This window comes from Pieris napi, chromosome 15, assembly GCF_905475465.1.
Source record: "Pieris napi chromosome 15, ilPieNapi1.2, whole genome shotgun sequence".
In the NCBI taxonomy this organism is placed as follows: Eukaryota; Metazoa; Arthropoda; class Insecta; order Lepidoptera; family Pieridae; genus Pieris; species Pieris napi.
Genome location: NC_062248.1, coordinates 11,494,987 through 11,515,686, shown reverse-complemented (window position 1 = coordinate 11,515,686; position 20,700 = coordinate 11,494,987). Strand labels below are relative to the sequence as shown.

At 33.5% G+C, this 20,700-nt stretch overlaps 1 protein-coding gene across 2 annotated transcripts in view; it reads right to left on the bottom strand.

The window, feature by feature from the left end:
* Window positions 1-20,700, bottom strand: part of LOC125056691 — a 205,961-nt gene that overhangs the window by 54,412 nt on the left and 130,849 nt on the right. The window contains exon 2 of one of the 2 annotated variants that reach the window (XM_047659951.1): window positions 13,761-13,797. The exons of the other annotated variant lie outside the window; for it this stretch is intronic. The gene's annotated coding sequence lies outside the window, so the exon portion shown is untranslated. The remainder of the gene's footprint in view (window positions 1-13,760; window positions 13,798-20,700) is intronic. 2 annotated transcript variants of the gene reach the window in all.

Here is a 20,700-nt window from a genome sequence, read left to right as displayed (position 1 = left end):
CTACTTTGTTACAGGTACCTAATACTGACTCTGACAACCCTAGCCCAAGCGCAAGAAATTCGACTCGACAGCCTTGACAATGGACCTGGCTTATTTCCCTTTAAATTAGGAGATACTAAAATCATTTCTCACCATCATGTTTTCCTGAAAGACATTAACATAGACCTAATAGAACAACAAGTTCTTGACTTGCAGACAAAATTGACTGAAACTATACATAGACTACCGAATGGTTACTCATTACGTTTCAAGAGCCAAACCGATTTTATTAATAATAAATTAAATAAAGTTATGTTACAGTTAAAATCATTCGAACCCGACTCCAGGGTTAAACGAGGCATCATTAATCCATTGGGTACTCTTATCAAGTTTATTTCTGGGAATCTCGATCATAATGACGCTCTGAGATATGAGACAGCTATTCATATTTTAAAATCGAATAATAAAGAATTAACTTCTAGTTTTAATCAACATATTTCACTTTTTAAAGAATATAGCATACAACAAACTCACGTATTAAATAATTTAACAGATAATCAAATAAAATTAAGTAAAGCCCTTAACTATATAATAAACATGTCTAACTCGGACAATCAAAGCGTAATTCGATACTCCCGCCTGTCGCTAATATTCAACATTATAAGCGATAACGTGCAGGAATTATATAATGAGATAATTAGAATAGAAAATATATTAGCTTTTAGTCGCACTATGTCTTTGCACCATTCTATATTAAATATTAATGATTTAAAAATAATGTTAAGAAAATTAAAAAATCTGTATGGCACAGATCAAATTTTAGATTTGGAGATAAGAAACTTTTATGATATAATTAGCTTAGGTTCATATTATATAGACAGGAAAATAGTGGTTGTCCTTAGCTTTCCTATTACCTTACCTTCAATATTCCAACTTTATCGATTGTGTCCTGTACCTAATATACATTCTCAGGTAATTATCCCGTCCTATCCATATGTAGCAACTAATACTAAAGAATTTGTGTACATAGAGACAGAATGTCCGAAGATCAACAGGTGGCACATATGCGAGCAAAAACTACGTCATCAAATGAAGAGTAAAAAGGACTGCATCTACGAAATTATCCATTCTCAAGAAATAGACAAATCATGTTCCTCAACGCCTATTACTATGTATAAAGAAGCTCTTACGGAACTAGACAGTCAGCACTATATAATATCATTCCCAAAACCTACAAAAGTTCAACTCGTCTGTTCCCACGAAAAATATGAAATACTTCACGGCAGCTATTTCGCAACAATACCTAAATCATGTATGCTAAAATCCGCAGAAATTACGGCCACCAACATCGACGACCGAGTTAAAGGAAGCGGTGTCGAAATCATTAATTTTCCTCGAATGGACAACATCATTCAACAAAATCAACCAGGTGTCCAACTTAATTCAATCGATCTCACGAAGTTACACAATATGCAAAATGGAATTACAATGAAAGCACCGGCGGAAACATATGATTCATCAAACATAATATACCACACAACGATTCCTTTGTACTTCGCTATGACCACACTCCTGGGCGCAGCTGTACTTTTCTTCGTACTCCGATATCGCCGAAATACATCTTCGAAGCCGATTTCAAAAACGGATAATAAGAACATGTCTGCGCAAGAACTTCGAGCCGCAACTTTTGCTATAGACATCAATAGCAAATAGTTGCTCATCTTACGGGGGAGATGTTACATATTCATTGCACTCCCTTTGCCCCGCAAACCCAATACAAGTCACCTCTTACGAAACTACGCTATATAAGGAAAGGGACAAGAGAACCAACAGCTTTTGATCGGATACCTCATATCGGACCGGTCAAGTCTCAAGTAGTTAAGTTTATTATATAATATATTTATCGTGCACCTAATATCGGGCCGATTAAATAATTGTACTTAGTTAAGTTCATTATTTGTAAAAGTAATTAATTAAAGTAATTTTAATATATTTTGGTTTTTTTTGGAATCCACCGCTGGCCCTCACTTAATTAGTAAGTAAAGAACAGAAATAGAAATATTGACTTTTGACTTTTAGTGTAATTACTTGTATACAGATATCCAGATCTATTGATAGTACGACTTTCATTTGGAGCTGGTAAATTGGGAAAATTCTAGATGAAATGTCAAAGGAAATAGGTTTGACAGGCATCTCCTGTAGCTGTATGAAGCTTACTCGTTCATTATAGAAACCAGACTTACACCCGAAAGCTTACTATTATATGTTTTTTCACATTTAACTCTTTTGAAGTGAAACTTATAATGAGACTTCCAACAAGGTTGCGTTAAACGTTTAACGCTACCATGTAGGGGGTATGAAAGTACTGTTGTCTTAAACGCAACTCGAAAATGATAATAAAAATATGCGATCAATTGTGAATTGTAAGCATTTTAATAAAGATTGTTTTAAAGAAACAATATGATTTCACTAAATATCAATTTCTACCCCTTCCTATTTTAGGAATTTTTGATTCCACATTATTAGATTCCAATTCCATTTCCACACTACGAAGTTTCACTTCTTCGCGCAAAGGGACTCCACGCACTATTTTTTTTACTGCTTTGATTAGAGTTACCTGAAAGATATCACTTGGTAGCGCATCATTATAACTTGTTTTTGAAATATTGTTCAGATTTAATTGTGAGCAAAAGTGTGAATAATTTAATTAATTTATATTTACAGAAAATTAATTAATTTCTCGCTTTTTGGTGTGTGACAACCACAATTAACGCCATATTATATCTATATTCTTTTTCCATATTAATTTTAAGTGTAAATGGCTATAAACACATATAAATCCAAGTTTGCAATTGCGATTAAAAGAAAACGTGTGTTAATTCTTCTAAAATATACCTCTTAAGTCTTAGTTAAAGATTATTAGAAGTATTAAAAACAGATATCTAATAACTCCACTAACATAATAACTCCACCGCCCAGTCTCCGACATTCATTAGAATAATAATTGAAATAATTATTAATTTCATTAAATAAATTAAGTAATTCAAACTGCTATAAACTTGAGTTATGTTTGATTCAAATATGCTATCAAAAGTACCCCAAGTCGGCTTAAGTAAAGCGTACTATTAGTGTCCAGTGGGAGGCGAGATAATGTAGTTACGGTCAGTAAGCGAGCTTGCCGACCACTCTATGGCTCTACTGAATGGAGAGTCACGAATATTGAGTTTATAGGCTTAAGCTGTCTTTGTATATGTACCGATTCTAATAGAATTTGGTACAAGGTCAATTGTTGGCATATATTTAATACTAGCTGACCCGGCGAACTTCGTAACATGACAATTACGAAACACATATTTGTTTTTTTTTTGACAATTTTCCAATATTAAATATTCTGCTATTCTATATAATCCTTTGCCTTTCTCGGGCTAAGATTGTTCACGTTTATGCTCCATATAGGAAGATATAAAATAAGTAAGTTTCGCGTGTAATTTAAAAGTTAACGCAAAAACCAAAATTTAAGAAAGTACTTCTTTATTTATTTTTTATTAACACTTTTGCATACAGAAATACAATACAATTGACATAATTAAATGAAAATGAGGACAACTGGCCGCCTTTCGAGCGTTCTCTTCCAGGCAACCACTTTGTAGAAAAAGAAAATAGATAAGGTAAGCAAGAACTGCAAATATACATAAGACATATAGTTTAGACAAAAGTAATGGAACAAAACAAAGCAATTAAAACATGAAATCAGGACAAAATTAAAAAAGTGCGCATGAATCACGATAATTTTAGATCAGTTTCACATCAGTTAGAATGAAAGTCAAATTATAATTAATTTAATATTTGCATGCCTATTTTTAAATGGATGATCGTGCGGTATTTTATAATTAATCAATCTGAATGTACAACTTTCTTTGCAAATAAACGATTTATTATTTATTTTAGAAAGGTTACACGATCATTAATTGAATGATATTTTTAGTAACAAATAAAATCTATTTTTAGTCAGCGATAAATAACTTCGACGGATTCACCTAACCGTAAAATAAACTATCAATGCTACAGTTACATTCACTTTAGATATATAAACTGATTGAGTCGATCTCTCAGAACTCAGAATAGTTTTAACAGTATTACCGACATCATTATAACGATACTATTTAGTTTGATTTGGTATTTTAACTTCCGATTTACGAATTTTGAAATTCATATTAAAAACTTATTAGTATATTCCATATACTGCGGTGTCTGAAGTAAATGATTTTATTTTAAAGTACTGTCGTGTGATTAGCACATATATTAAACTGGAATCTCGTTTTTTAGTCCAAATTTTCAGCCAGAAACCAAGAATTATTTACACATATGGTTATTTCCAAATAAAATATCACAATATTTATGATATATCGGAGTAAAGGTACAGTACTGTCGTTTCCGCCGAAACATTGTATGTCACGTACAGCCATTCGAAAATATTTTGACGTGACAACGTCTTATAATTCGATGGAGCCGGCTGCACGCACAAAAAAACATGACTCATGCGGCGTTACCTCGCTCTGAGGCGTTCCATTAAGAAATTGACATAAATGTATTTATGCGTACAAATAAATGTAACTTGATCAATTCAATTGTGATTTCCATTACCCTCCTTCTCTATATAATAACCATACAAAATATCGATATATTTTGTATTTTTTTTTATTATTAAAATAAATTCGCGATCAACTGTTCAAAGTTTACTGTTGTCGGCACAGCAGCATGGCTAATGCAATGACCGAGCCAATGAACTGTTCATATAAATAAATGCAGTGAATTCTAAGTATACAATACCCGACTAGGGAATAAAGAATTAATTTTCGTTTCCACCTCGAAGATTTTAAATGGATTTAAAGAATAATCAACGAACACCTTACGTATATTTAATATTAATTCAGGGATCCTGCAGACATTTCAAAATACAGTTTTTTCTTATTTCGTACCCTTGGAAATTTATTAATTTTAGCGTACCTACAGACGAAAAGCGATTTAGTTTTATATTAAGATTTTTTATGTAATAGGGGGAACGTCCTGCCCGTTTGCCAGAAGGCTAGCGAACACGTTGCCGGCCTTTGTATTATGTCTTGACCTCCGATGATGTAAAATGCCCACTCCACTCCAAAAATGCATTGAACATAGTTTCCTAATTTGGAATATAGTTAGTCATCTCAATGTGGCTTTTAGAAGTGAACAAACATACATTCCAACAATACCACATCAAAGTAATAGCCTCATTTTTTTGAAGTCAGGTAAAAATAATTAAGATGCTTATTTAATAACTATTTTTCTCCTGCATTTATTAAGGGCAAAGTAGTTAACAACGGAAAACCTTATTTTGTAATAAACCGGAAGTTGCTCTTCATTTAGCACATAAGTCATGCATGACGTCACACATTCCCTTTATTAATTATCACACACATGAGGACAATTTCTTTTTATGGCGTTTCCGCTCACTACATCTCCTTACGTAAGTTGTGTAATGTCCTATCCGAAAGAAATTTGTGCACTTATATATTTTTAAATTACATTACAGCTATTACTTATGTAATATATGCGATTAATCATTTAATTCATGTAACTAAACAATCAAATATACAGTATTAACAATTTTCTTATCCTACTAGTAATAATAAAAAAGAAAAAGAAAATTTAAACAAATTTAAAAAGTTTGGTCCCTGTGGCAGTGTACCTTTGTCCTTTAACGCTGGCAGCATTCCCTCGCTGTATTGCGATACTTATTCATTGAGAGAGGAAAGCACCAGCTCTGGGATCACCGGTACTATCTACCGGGCGACAACTTAAATCTTTAATTAGCGCCTGTGCACTTAAACCGCATAACCCAAGAGTCCCTACACCAAAGGGCAAAAAATCGAAGTTGAAGGAAAGAATCTAATCTTATATTCGAACTTTTTAAACTAGTAATAAAATAAATTGTTAGTCCAGTGGTTAAGCTTGCTAATTTCGACTCGGGGGTAGTAGAGACTAGCTTCGGTTGTTCACTAATAGGACACGTACACGAAAGAAAACAAAATATATCCACGCCCTGGGTCACAGAAATCTGTTGCTAATGAATAATGAAGAAATAGACGCAAAAATGTGTCTATTAAAAGAGCGTTCCAATTCGTAAAAGGCCGGCAACGCACTTTCGAGCCTTTTAGAAATTTGAGTGTCCATGGGCGGCGGTATCTGTTGACATCAGGTGACCCTCCTGCCTGTTTGCCTCCTGTTACATAAAAAATATACTAAAAGCGTCACTTTTTATAGAATAGCGAGCCTATAGGACGCCCAAATCATCAGCCGACAACTCTTCAGAACACTCCATAGCACACTCATATGTAAATATACCTTTAAATATCACTTATCATAATAATTTATCTTTCTAAAGGGCAATAATTAATGTTTTCGTCAAAAAAGAATGTGAAAATTCAAAGCAACGAAAAACATCCATAATTCTATAAAAAGCTTTTGAAAAGAAATTTTTTCGGCGAAATATTAAGCAAGAGCAGCAGCCCCGTTGTAATTTATTAAATTTTAATTATTTGATTTTTAACGACTATCAAGCGTGTTTACAGTTTTTATTTTAAGAGAATTGTTATATATAGATTTCATGCCGGAACAGAATTAATCTCAAATTAATGTTAGATACAATTATTACGGGCTGTCTCCTGTACTCCTAAGCGCCACAGCAGTCCCTTGTGCAGTGGCTGTTTCAACCCAGAATCAGTCACCCACGTAATTCTGGAATGCGTATTGCGGCTTCCCAACGAACAGAAATCCTCGGAGCTGTGAAGTCGCTCTGTGAAACCTGCGAAGTGTCCAGGAAGCTTCTGAGAATCCGGAAGGTGCTAGGCCTTACATAGCCGTTGTACGCACAACGGACCAAAGGAGCGTCAAAGCGGAGATATCTTAATTAAATATCTTTTATATAACTCGTTTCGAGTGCTTCTCCGCAATCATGGCAAAAAAAAAGAGTTAATTGCAAGTTTTTCTGTTCCGCTCTACGCCCTTGATGAAAACTGGCAGTAAATGTAAAATTAGAAGCATATATATTTCTATTTTTAAGTGTACATTGTGTTACCTATATGAATAAATTATTTTGACTTTTAACTTTGACATGGTCTGCGAAAGACTGGCCATATATAGTTGATGAAAGAGAAAAATCAAATAAAGAAAACAAATTTAATAAGGTAACACTGTACAGTGTACACTCATGGACGTCATTAAAAAAAAAAATTAAAAGTAATTGGCCGCAATTATACTACAATATACTTTTACAATAAATTATATAAAACAGGTTTCGAATGTAATGAGAATTTTAATAAATAGTTGTATTGAATATTCAAAATTCAACTTGAAGCGTATAATGTTTTGATAATGAAATTTTTATTACTGTGTAATTATCCATATTTGCAATAGGATCTTGAAAATAAATTAATTTTAGTAAGTTCAGTCTCATCACGTCATCGCGTCATGAAAAGATGACAGTTTTTGTTATAAATTCTTTAGAATTTGGGCGTTGAAGTTGATTAATTAGCAGTTTCTGAATTTTTAATTCACATAAAGAAAAATTTTAGGTTTTACACCAAAATACTTGTTAGATAATATGTACTTAGTTATGTTTTAATCATAGGTATAAATGCAAAATAACTTAAGCCAGACTAACTGTTATTTCGTTAAACCCTTAAGCTGGGTACAGACCAACGTTACGAGGTGTAATGTAACTTGTGCAGTCAGTACGTTTTTTGTTTAGTTTTAACAAATCCTTTGGAGTGTTACGCGGATCAGTCAATACCTCCAGTTCCCCTCGTATTATTGATAGAGTGGATAACAAAAACCTCACAAACAAACTCAAAGAAAAACTAGTTTGGAATAAACAATAATTTAAGAGAATCAAAGATCTCAACACAACCTCGCATATAGAGTTCAAACGACCATGTTACGCCGATTTTAGAACACAGCGTAGCACGCTCGATGCGAATGCTACGTCAGAACTTTAAATCGTCTATGAGGACTGTAGCAGTCTACTAACAAACAATGTCAAACGCAATGTTTGCATATGTCTCATCTCCGTTTCATCTGTAAGCGTGTATGGGAAGGCCCGGTCTTGTTTAAATTATGATCCTAATTTGTTAATCACCTACTTGACCTTATTAATGCAAATGTCGTGTAACCTGGACGCTGCCATTTGCAAACAGGACATTGTAGACTGAATGTCAATAAGACGGATGCAGAAGCGTGTTTGCTTTCTGGTCTTGTGATCGCAAACTACGGTACTAGTACGTCTTTCCTCCAACTTTGTTCCCTTTGGAGTAGAGACTCTTGGGCCGGGGACTCAAGTGCACGGGGACTAATTAAAGATTTAAGTTGTCAGAGAGATAGTACCGGTGACTCCAGGGCTGGTGCTTTCCTCGCTCAAAGAATAAGTATTGTAATACAGCGAGAAATGCTGGACATTTTAAAAATTTGTTTTAATTTTCTATTTATCATTATTATTACTATGTAGGTTTAGAATTTTAAATACTGTATGTTTATGTCCAATGTTTCGGATTCTGTTAAAACGCAAATTTAAAAAAATGTATTAAGTGTGTAGTACCCGCGTCAAACATGTGTGTAGCGGCCTTAATCGTCACATTTCTTATCTTGTGACCCATTACTTTATCTCCCGAATACTCTTACTTTCAGTAATAGGCAATTAGTTTTATTGGGATTTTATATTATGGAAGTATACTTACATTTTAAATAACATTTATTTAACAGAGATAGAAGTATAGCTTACTATTAGAATGTACCTAATACTAATTTGTTAATTTTATACAACTACATTAAAACTTATATATATTTATACGAATCAGTCTCTTTTTATTACAGCATAAACACAATCTAATAGAAAGATTTCTCTTTTCTATTGATTGGTCTTATCAAGACAATTAAATGTTTTAAATGAAATTTTAATCAAATACACGATGAAAAACCTTCTCTTTTTTTTTGAAGTTGGTTAAAAAAAGTGAATTTAGACTTCTTAGTTTTTATGAATATGGAGCTTAGTGAACATAGCAGTCCCAAGACAAGCTCATGATGGGGTACTGGAGAAATCGAGCAACCATCATATTTATTGAGGCAAAGCAAAAGAGTTTTGATCATTTTGAACTATGTCGGAGATTCGAAACGATTTATATTTGCTATTTATCACTATCGTCGTCCGACATTTTTATTTGATTTAAAAAATATGCGCCGATTACAGAGAAACTAAACTCAACGATCGATTCAACGCACTAGGTGTCAAATTGGCTTTGGCACATTGACAATTTACAACCTGTAACATATCTCGTGGTGTTTCCATTCTCATAAAGGTGGGAACTGACCAAAGTTACGAGGTGTAATGTAACATGTAATGTAAAGGTGGGAACTGACCAATGTTACGAGGTGTAATGTAACATGTAATGTAATGTTACACAGCGAGCATTCGTGCAGTCAGTACGTCGTGTTACGGGGAAAAACAACGTAACACGACGTACTGACTGCACGAATGCTCGCTGTACAACATTACATTACATGTTACATTACACCTCGTAACGTTGGTCAGTTCCCACCTTAATGTTACACAGCGAATATTCGTGCAGTCAGTACGTCGTGTTACGGGGAAACACTACGTAACACGACGTACTAACTGCACGAATGCTCGCTGTGTAACATTACATTACATGTTACATTACACCTCGTAACGTTGGTCAGTTCCCACCTTAAGACAAATGACATTGTTTAGGGGCCTCATAGCCTAGCGGTCTTATTAAGTGGCAGCTAGGTGAGGGGTACCGGGTTCGATTCCCGGTTCGAGAGCAAGTTTTAATTTAATTTAAATTTGTTCTCGGCCTTTGGGAGGGTTGTGCGGTACCGGGCGAGTGCCTAAACCGTACATGGACACGATCGAATTTCTAAAGACAAGCACGAATTATAAAAAAAATCCTATACTTGACGCTGGCTAATGAACAAATCGTGCCAGAGCCATAAAAAAAAAGACATGGTGTTCTCTTATTACATAATTTGACATATATGAATATGACGTTGATACAAAAATCTTCATTACACTATATAAAGAATAACGTAAAATCGAAAGTGGTACCGATTTAACGGCTAATGGGTAAACGGAAGTTACGCTTCAAGAGTCGATTCGCAGCGTGATTTCCGGCAATTGACAAAATTTTACGCGGAATATAAATTCGAAGTATTAAACGTATTCGAAAGTGTATCGGTTTACGTAAATTGGTATTTAAACTTGATACTCACAGTCGTCTTTAATAACTATACGAAAGAAGAGTACCTACCGTAAATTTAATTAAAACTAGTAAATTTAATGTTCGATTAGATAATAAACGATCATTATATTGAAAATTATTATTCACCGTTTACATGTTTAAATTCTTTGGTTTTGCTGCATCAGTTTTGTCTAAGTAGTTGTATGTGCTATATAGTCTTGCCTTCTTCAATTTGATCACAGTGGTTGCCTGGAAGAGATCGCTCGAAAGCGATAAGTCCCCCAGTTACACTCCTTTTTATTTAACTATTTTGATTTTCAATCAATGGAATCAAAAAATGTCTGTTCAAAAATAAAATCCTTTTTGGATATTACGCTTTCATTTATTAGAACATCATATTTTTTTATTATACAGCACTAATAATTTAACCTAGCTTATAAATATAAAAAAAGAACAATAAATAAATATAAAAAATAATAACTAACCTTAAAATATAAAAACTAAAAGATATTATTAAGAGGAGTCCCTTAAGACAAGGTGCCGAAGATACTGGCAGCGTTCCCCTTTGAATAGCTAGACTAATTCTTTGTCCGCGGTAGCTGCCAGCTCTTCGGTATCCTGTTATGTCGACGAACCTTTTTGATATTTCCTTTAAAAAAAAATGGATTATGTATTCGATTATCACATGTAGCCACTCACGCTTATCGTAAGTGTGAATACAAGTGTATTCAACGGCGTGTCGAGTGCCTTTTTTGTACAAACCGTTGACTTTTATAACATTTATCGTATATTCGTGTTACGTTAGGTCTATACCAATTTTTAACTAGATTTTGCCTACTCTAGCAACGTTTGAACCGTTGATTTGATGTAAACTTAATAACTATGACAGCCGTGTCGGCTTGAGGCCCTATCCCAGCACGAATTGCTGTGTCAGTGTCTCGGGGTGGCGCAGTGGAGAGTTGGAGTACTAAGGCGCGCTGGCCCGTAATAACAATTAGTTATGTAAAATATTAAAACATGTAAATTTATCTTTTTTTTTTAAATGGATTACTTGACTTGCCATAAAATTTATCGTGTAAATTTCAAAATCATGTTCTATACAAATTTTCGTCATAATGAAGTCAAAGTGTCAAAAATTGGTTATGTTTGGATTTTGTTTAGGCATATTGTAGTCGGTCTTGACTGCAACATGCGGTCCGTCTATGGCCCGCTTTAAACGCTGGCAGCATTTCTTCTCTGTATTGCGATACTTATTCGTTAAGCGAAGAAAACACCAACTCTGGGGTCACAAATTAGTTACTACAACATTAAAATTATTGTAGTTTTATTCAGTCAAAACAAAATTGTATTAATTGACGATTACGAGGTATAAAATCAGGAATTCAGTGGCACGAAACATCAAAAAACATTTCAATACACATACTTTGCATACAAAAAGGATCCATACAAAAGCATGGAATTGTTTTAAAAACCGCCAAAAACAGAAAAATGTTTATCAAAATATCACGATATAGCTCGCTCTATTTCGAAATTATTCAAAAATATGGACGCGTAGTATTTAAATTTTAGCTCAGTTCGCCTCAATGGAAAGCTGAATGTTTCATACGCGTATTGTTTGCGTTAGATGCAGGGTAAGGATAGATAGGCATAGACAAGATATAGAGCTTATATATTTAAATAAAACTTGTTTAACCAGAGACATCTCTCCCTGACCTCTACTGTAATGTATTCGATAGTCGCGTTGTTTAAATTGACTTAAGTCTTCTCCTAATTAATTCAAATCCGTGTTTTAATTCATAAATACAATAAAATAAAATGAGCAGTGTTGGCCTAGTGGCTTCAGCGTACGACTCATATCACTGAGGTTGTAGGTTCGATACTGGCTGTGCACTAATGGAAATACTTTCTATGTGCGCATCTAACATTCACTTGAACGATGAAGGAAAATATCGTGAGGAAACCGGCTTGCCGCAGACCAATAAAGTCGACGGCGTGTGTCAGGCACAGGAGGCTGATCACCTGGCCTGTTAGATTGATCAACAAACAGATACAGAAATCTGAGGCCCAGACCGAAATAGGTTGTAGCGCCACTGATTTATTTTAAATATAATCAAATAAGTATAATCACACCGATAACCAATGTCACGTAGGTTACATTAAAGTACATAATATAGTATAGTGAAGTTCCGTTCAATGGTCGCGAACACCACCAAAAATACATTTTCCTCCATTTTGTGTTATACTACATAAACTTTTGTGTTTAAATCTGTACCTACTGTTTATTATTTAATATAAAACATACTTTTGAAGTTTACCAACAAAAAACTGAAAGAATCAATATCTTAATGAAAATACCATTTATTCTTGAAAGTATTAACAAAAAGTTATTTGAAATAAACACTTCTGTAGACAAACGTAAATCCATTTATTACTACGGCTTCTGTTTGTCTGCAATCAACATATTTACATCACACTTCATAAATACGAGGCTATGTATAGATTAACTAAATTGTTTCCCAAATCGAAATTTGGTATAAAAATACAATGTGAGTGTTAGTATTATCGTGAGCAGTGTTGGCCTAGTGGCTTCAGCGTGCGACTCTCATATCTGAGGTCGTTCGATCCCCGGCTGTGCACCAATGGACTTTCTATGTGCGCATTTAACATTTGCTCGAACGGTGAAGGACAACATCGTGAAGAAGCCGACATGTCTTAGACCCAAAAGTCGACGGCGTGTGTCATGCACTGGAAGCTGATCACCTACTTGCCTATTAGATTTAAGAATGATCATGAAACAGATTCAGAAATCTGAGGGCAAGACCTAAAGAGGTTGTAGCGCTACTGATTTTTTTAATTTTTGTGGGGTCTACCAGCAGGGTCACTTTATTAAACGATGCCTATGCAACACCTGCAATCCTTTCAAGTGCGTCTTTGCTAACGTTTCTGGTAATAAGATGAACTCTAGAAAAATGAAATAGATTAGTAATAAGAAAAATAAATATTCCTTCATATTATATTAAATGTACTTTAGACACTCCGAAGAGATTCCAATTATATCCCCAAGCAGGTGTTATATCGAAAATTATATTGGAAACAAAATAATTATAATAAATGGTTAAAATAACGTCGGTGAAAACGCGTTCTAGATATACGTGGGAGCTGTCTGCGGTCAGTTTCAGGGGAGATCCAATTAAGAGTTATAGCAAATAAAGGAAAATAGTACGTCGATCCCTTATCCGTCTACTGACCGATGATTAGCTGATCCCTTTCGATAGTTTTGCAAGTACCTATTGGTATGTAGCAACACCAAAATATCATTTATTAGGTACATTTAAGTAGGTACGGTACATCAGTAAAAAATAATGATTCTGAATGTATTTTAATGGCGTAGAATGGACGAGAATAGATTGAAACAGTTGTTCATTAATTTGGTTTTTGTGGTAACAATGTAAAAAATATGTGATGTTTTAGTTAATTAAAAAATATTTTTACCTTAAGAAATCCAAGTGTAATCAATTGCGATTTTCATCTGAAATAACAGAAAATTTAATTAATATTTTTACACAAAGAATATAAAAGACAACGCTTTATCTAGAATGTTATTCCTAAAATTAGATTTTTAGGACTACCAATTCAGAGAAGAGCTTTCAAAGCAAGTTCTACATTTTTTATTTTTCTGTCTTTAAATTTATATTACAGCCCAAATTACCAAAAACTACTGATAAAGTTTTGTCTTGATTCATATTAACGTTACTTATATATTTACAATTTCAATAAATGTTATTTTAACCTTGTAACATAATGACAGACGAACACGCATTCATTAAACATAGCGTGACAATTAGGCACGTTGCATGTTCCCAGGGAGCAGGTTCGATTTCGTTCAACTTTCAAATTAACTTTCTGTGAAAACGTAAAAAAATTACGCTTAAATCTATTTGTTCACTGATATTTTTTCGCTCGATACTTTAGTTTGTGGTCTATACGAGGTAAACAAGGTCTTTAATATTTAACAGCGTTATTACAACTACGTGGCTTTGTGAACAAAGCAATAATCAAAGCAATAAATTAGTGTTAAGCCCGCAGAAATAATAATTATTTTGTAGGAATATAATCTTGGAAAACTGATCACTTTTATTCCTTTAAAAGTTTTGAATTTTCAAAGAAATTTTCAGTGCATAACAGTCTATATTGGAAATAAAAAAATCTCTAAATAGGTCCAGATAATTTCCGTAATTACCTTAGTCAATATAAAACTTGATTATACGACTAAGTACCTTGAAATTTAGTTCTTTATTACACAAGTAAAAAAGGCGTTGTCAAAATATCCAGTGTGATATTTTATTAGTACAATAAACGTAATTTGCTTGTCTGACAATATACAATTACAATAAAACAAGTTTCAAATTATTAGCAGCAAACAAGTCGGTTCCTTTGTTCTGAAAGTTGAGCTCTATGCGGCCGCGAAGCCTTCGCGGTTATAAGTCGTCATCTAGGATACTTACTGGGTGTTTCGTTTCTTTAGTGCGCTTCAAATCAAGACAACAACAATGCTTTACTTTTGTGTAAATAACATTTATAGTTATTATTGTAGTGAATCCTATGTCAATATTGTGTACATTTTTTGTGTCTCTTTACTGAGACATCGTGAAATGCTATCTAGCTTAACTTAAGACTAATAAGTAATTTAAGTCTAAACTAATTTACTAAAAAGGATTTTGAACATAAGAAAGTGTCCAGTAACACTACTTACAGTCGCTATTGAGAAGAAGACTCTCTGTTCTTGTGTTCCATTTTTTTCACTTTTTAGCATTTAAGAGTTACGTGCACTAACACTAATTCACTAGTTCAAATGGTTTTGTCCTTTTCACTAGGCCCGTCGTGCCAAGAAATTGAATAGCTTCGATATTCACGTGATGGTGGAGCCTATGTTCGTGGGCTCCAGCAGTATTACTTATTACTATAGCGACGTCCTCTACATTAAGGTCCCGATGGAGGTCGTTATCGCGAATGTACCACGGAGCATTGACTATTCCCCTATGCACTCTGTTTTGCAATCGTTGGAATTCTAGCGAAATGATGTTTAAGAGACTAGTTCCTTTCTACAATACCATGTCATATTTCTCTGCCAAGTCACAGCCACAAATCATTTATTTATGTAGGTAACACAATGTACCTACACTTATGAACGTCAAAATCAAATCCTGCCAGTTCTCAAATCAACGGCGTAGAACGGAAGAGAAGAACTGGCAATAAACTCTCCGCCACTCTTTTTAATCGCCAAGTTTTTTGTTTTACACACCGTTTGTAAGGAGCTGCAACCATTATACCATGTTCCACATGATATCTTAAGTAATAAATAATAAAATAAATTAAAAAAAAAAAGATTTGTCCTCTATCAGCAGGAGGCATGGTGAAATAGGAGCACACACTTACATTCTCGTAGGAACATACATAGTCGAAACAACTAACATCACCGCATACACGAATTCAAGTACGACCAGTCACCACAAGTAGCACCCGTTCACGAGTATGACGCATGGCCAGCCATCGGCCCCCTCGCATAGAACACATTTAGGTTTTGTCTATATATTACTTAAAAGTGTCCCCAAATCTAAAAAGGTGATAAAGCATTCATTATAAAAATAAACAGATATTTTGTTATAATTTTATTTTAGCCTATTTATTAATCCATCTATTTAAAGACAAAATTTGGGACCACGAAATAACTCTCCCGTATTATTTTAATATTCTTACACTAACACAGAATTTATTTAGCGAAATTAAAAGCGAGTCAGCGCGTCGTTAGTACTTAGTCTTGTTAGTATTTACTTAGTACTTACTTATCTGAAGCGTACTACGACTGGATTTAACTGTTAAATGTGTTCTTACACTCTCAGAATTAACAAAACTTATTTTAATATGTAAATTAAATGCAATCCTTGACAGTCTTGAATGAGATAATTATTATATAAGAAAGGTTACATAATGCAGAAATGCTCCCTGCTCGCAATGACGACCTCCATCGGGACTTTATGTAGAGGAAGTCACCACAATAGTAAGTGCGTGCTCATATTTCACCATGACTCCTGCTGATAAAGGACAAATCTTTGTTTTTAATTTATTTTATTATTATTCATTACATAAGATGTCATGAGGAACATGGTGTAATGGTTGCAACTCCTTACAAACGGTGTGTAAAATAAAAAACTTAGCGATTAAAACACCGCAGACCTAGTCAGAAGATTGAAAAGGACAAAATTCGAATTAGTGAATTAGTTTTAGTACACGCTAATCTTAAGAGCTAAACAGTGGTAAGTGGAAAAATAATATATAACATATCGTCTTCTCTTTAATAGAGACTGTAAGTAGTGTTATCCTTTTTAGTCAATTATTTTAGTTTTAAATGACTTATAATAGACCAGTGCCGATAATTTTTGAAACCAAAAAAAATTACAGTAGGATGAAACCCATTAGAAAAGGAGGGGAATATGATCAAAATGAAAGGAAAAATAAATTACGGTCGATCTGAGGTCGGGAAGGGCTAGGGGGGGGAGGTTTAAGGGTAAAAAACAGTTTATCTCGATTTCCGGCAAAACTAAAAGTCCTATCGAAGAAAGTTAAATGGCAAAGTTGTAGGTAATAAAAAGATCTAAAACTTTTGTATTCACACATTTTTCACATCAACTCAAAATTTATGTGAAAAATTCAAAAAACCAAGTTTTTGGTTTTTTATTTTTATCTTTAACAAAAATATTTTTTTTTTAACGAAATTTGGTGAAAACTTACCTTTCTATGTCCCAAATACACTGTAATTTATTTGATTAAAAATATTTATTTGTTCACCTTATTTTGTATTAATATCGAAAAAACAGTCTAATTTTCAATCGAAAATTCTGACGTCAAAATTTAAGCTTTTTTCAAAAAGTTGGTGTGCTTTCAGTTCGTTGACATCTCTACTTTCCTATGGTAAAAAAATATATATATGTTACCATAGTAAATCTTCTCAGAAAACGCAAAAAATCGTATGCAGTAACGCCCAGACTTGTCATCCCCTTCCTTACTTCTCTATGAATCTTCTTTAAATTATAATCAGATGCCTATTTATTACTATTTTAAGATAACTTATATATACCTGAGTGACCTAAAAAAAAAATTAGCCTTTAGATGGGCTAAAATTTTCGTATTTCATAGAGAAGTAAGGAAGTGGATGACAGGTCTGGGCGTTACTGCATACGATTTTTTGCGTTTTCTGAGAAGATTTACTATGGTAACATATATATATTTTTTTACCATAGGAAAGTAGAGATGTCAACGAACTGAAAGCACACCAACTTTTTGAAAAAAGCTTAAATTTTGACGTCAGAATTTTCGATTGAAAATTAGACTGTTTTTTCGATATTAATACAAAATAAGGTGAACAAATAAATATTTTTAATCAAATAAATTACAGTGTATTTGGGACATAGAAAGGTAAGTTTTCACCAAATTTCGTTAAAAAAAAAATATTTTTGTTAAAGATAAAAATAAAAAACCAAAAACTTGGTTTTTTGAATTTTTCACATAAATTTTGAGTTGATGTGAAAAATGTGTGAATACAAAAGTTTTAGATCTTTTTATTACCTACAACTTTGCCATTTAACTTTCTTCGATAGGACTTTTAGTTTTGCCGGAAATCGAGATAAACCGTTATTTACCCTTAAACCTCCCCCCCTACCCCTTCCCGACCTCAGATCGACCGTAATTTATTTTTCCTTTCATTTTGATCATATTCCCCTCCTTTTCTAATGGGTTTCATCCTACTGTAATTTTTTTCACTTTTTATTTATTTTAAAGGCTATCTGCACTGGTCTATAAGTCTTAAGCTAGATCGTAATGTTAAATTGTGTATTTCTGCAGAGACAATTTATAAAAAAGGTAAGAAAGGTCCTTAAAACCTATTACCACAAGTGACAGAAGACCTTGCGGCAGTATCAGATTTCTTGTAGCACATTAATTGTTTTGGGTCTTCTGAAATTTTTAGCAAAAAATTGTCATTTCATATTGAGATATAATGCCAAATTTTATAGATTTTTAATTGTTATTGTTTATTACGTAAGCAGTAGGTACAGGGGGTCTTTGATTTTCTTATTTGGTGATTACGTCAACAGTAATTATTTACTATTTTACACATATCCACACATTGTCTATGCTTGAAACCGAAATGCATTGCCGAGGATTCCTACAAAAAATTAATACATTTATGTTTAATAAAAATATATAAATTGCAGTACTGCTTACGTAATACTTAAACGGCCCCATAGACGCCAAATAATATTTACGACGACACATAGCTGTTTCTATAAAAGTAAGAATTTTATAAGAGACAATTTCTGAAGCTTCTAAGCACCATCGACTGTTTTTGTAGATAAAAGCTTATGCCTGTGTAAATAATAAATATAGCATTTACGAAGTTGACCTTTCTCGACACAGATACTATCGGCACCTTTTTGTACAATATATGTCACCGAAGGCTTAAAGGAAAATAGAAATGCTAAAAATATATTTTTTTTTTTATTATAGTTATTGAGAAAGATTCACAGGTTTAATAACTAACTAATTTACTAAATATAAAGTCCTTTTATGCCATCAAACAAATGTTTACATATAATTAAGAACTTCATAATCAAATGGATTAATAACAATAAAATAATTTTATTCCAACTTTCTATAATCTATCAAAGAAAGCAATAAACTAACTAAAATTAGTTGAGGAACACTTAGGGTAGTATAAATTATACACTTACAAAAACGTATGATACACTATTATACTACTGACTAGTGACTACTGAGGAGTTTAGATGTCAGAGCTCTCCTTGCTGACACAACTTGCCGATACATGAGGCGAAAAAGTCAATATGAACAGTTAAATAATAAATTATTAAACGTACCCGCCGCCCTAACCATAAAGCTGTTCGAGCGAGTGTTAAATGTCAAATGTGAAAGAAAGTCCATTGGTGCACAGTCGGCGATCTAACCTAAGACCTCGGGGATGAGAGTCGCACGCTGAAGCCACTAGGCCTACACTGTTTAACAAATTAATAGATGATATTCAGTCTATATTCTAAAATATGTGTCATGTAAATTTAATAAGAGCATGCTAAATGTTATATGAAAGGTGAAGACAGCTCTGGCATCAAAATTCGCAAAGCTTGATTTAAGAGAATGTTGCATAATACATAAATTGCAGTTCAGAATGTAGCACAATGAATGCATAATATTATTTGCATCGTTGCTTACGTCATTTATCCATTTACACTTGACAATAGAAAAGTTTGTATATTTGAAAAAGCATGTTTAGTAATAGGATTTTATTGAATTACAACATTGATTTTGTTCTCTTTGGAGTAGAGACTCTTGGGCCGTGGGTTAATTGGGTAGTTCTTATATAAAAGGTTTTTCGTCTATGGAGGAGACGGCCAAGGAGAAAAGTTGGAGTTTTTCCATTATACATATATATTATCACTTTTGGCCCGTTTGTGTATCTACTCACGTAAGGGCAAGTTACTTAAAACATATTTTGTCACTTTTTAGAGGGCCAGGGTAAATACATCAGGCAGGGTAGAGACATGAAGATCAGGGTAGATACGTATTTGACCAGGGGAGATAATTAGAAGCAATAAAACAAAGAATACAATTGAAATAATCCACTTTTATCAAAGATTGTTCTTGAAATTTATAATCAGGCAACATTTTTTATCGTATTTATTATTAATGCGCCGTTTTTAAACGTTTATTTTCATGTCGACGGTTGTTGAATATTTTTTATTTGGTGCTTGCGATCTTTTGAAGTTATTATTTGTTCAATGTCAAATGGAGTCTCGTTTTCGGACTCTGAATCGGGGCCGTAAACGTCCTCGACTCGGAGACGAGATTTTTTTATTAGAGACGAGTATGTCATGACACCAAGCTTAAAATGATCGCAATGTATATCTTCATTACAAAAGCAGCTTAAAGACTTAATTTTCAATGTTGTCGTATCTTCAATGTTCCATGATACCTGATGGATGCGCAAAGTCCAGCAAAAGTCTTTATGTGTGTTTTACCACTAGCAAGCAAAGCGTCTTTGTCTAAATATCTTTGTCATTTATAACGAAAACATTAATGCTAGGACAGTTTTTCTGAAAAGCATCTGACAAATCGCTCAGACATGCTATATCTTTGCGACTATCTACCAGTAGGTCGGCTGATCTTTTGCAAACAGCACCGACACCATCTGGAACTCCCTCACCGAGTCCAGCTTCATGGTAATTCCAGGTAAAGTCTCTAAGAGCTGGGTAAAATTATATTAAATGAGTGGCAAAAAAATAAAACATGTATTTGTTGCAACATTGTGTTACGGGTCCATCGCTCCAAAAATGAAGGATCTCTACTTCTGGTGGCAAGCTGTTCA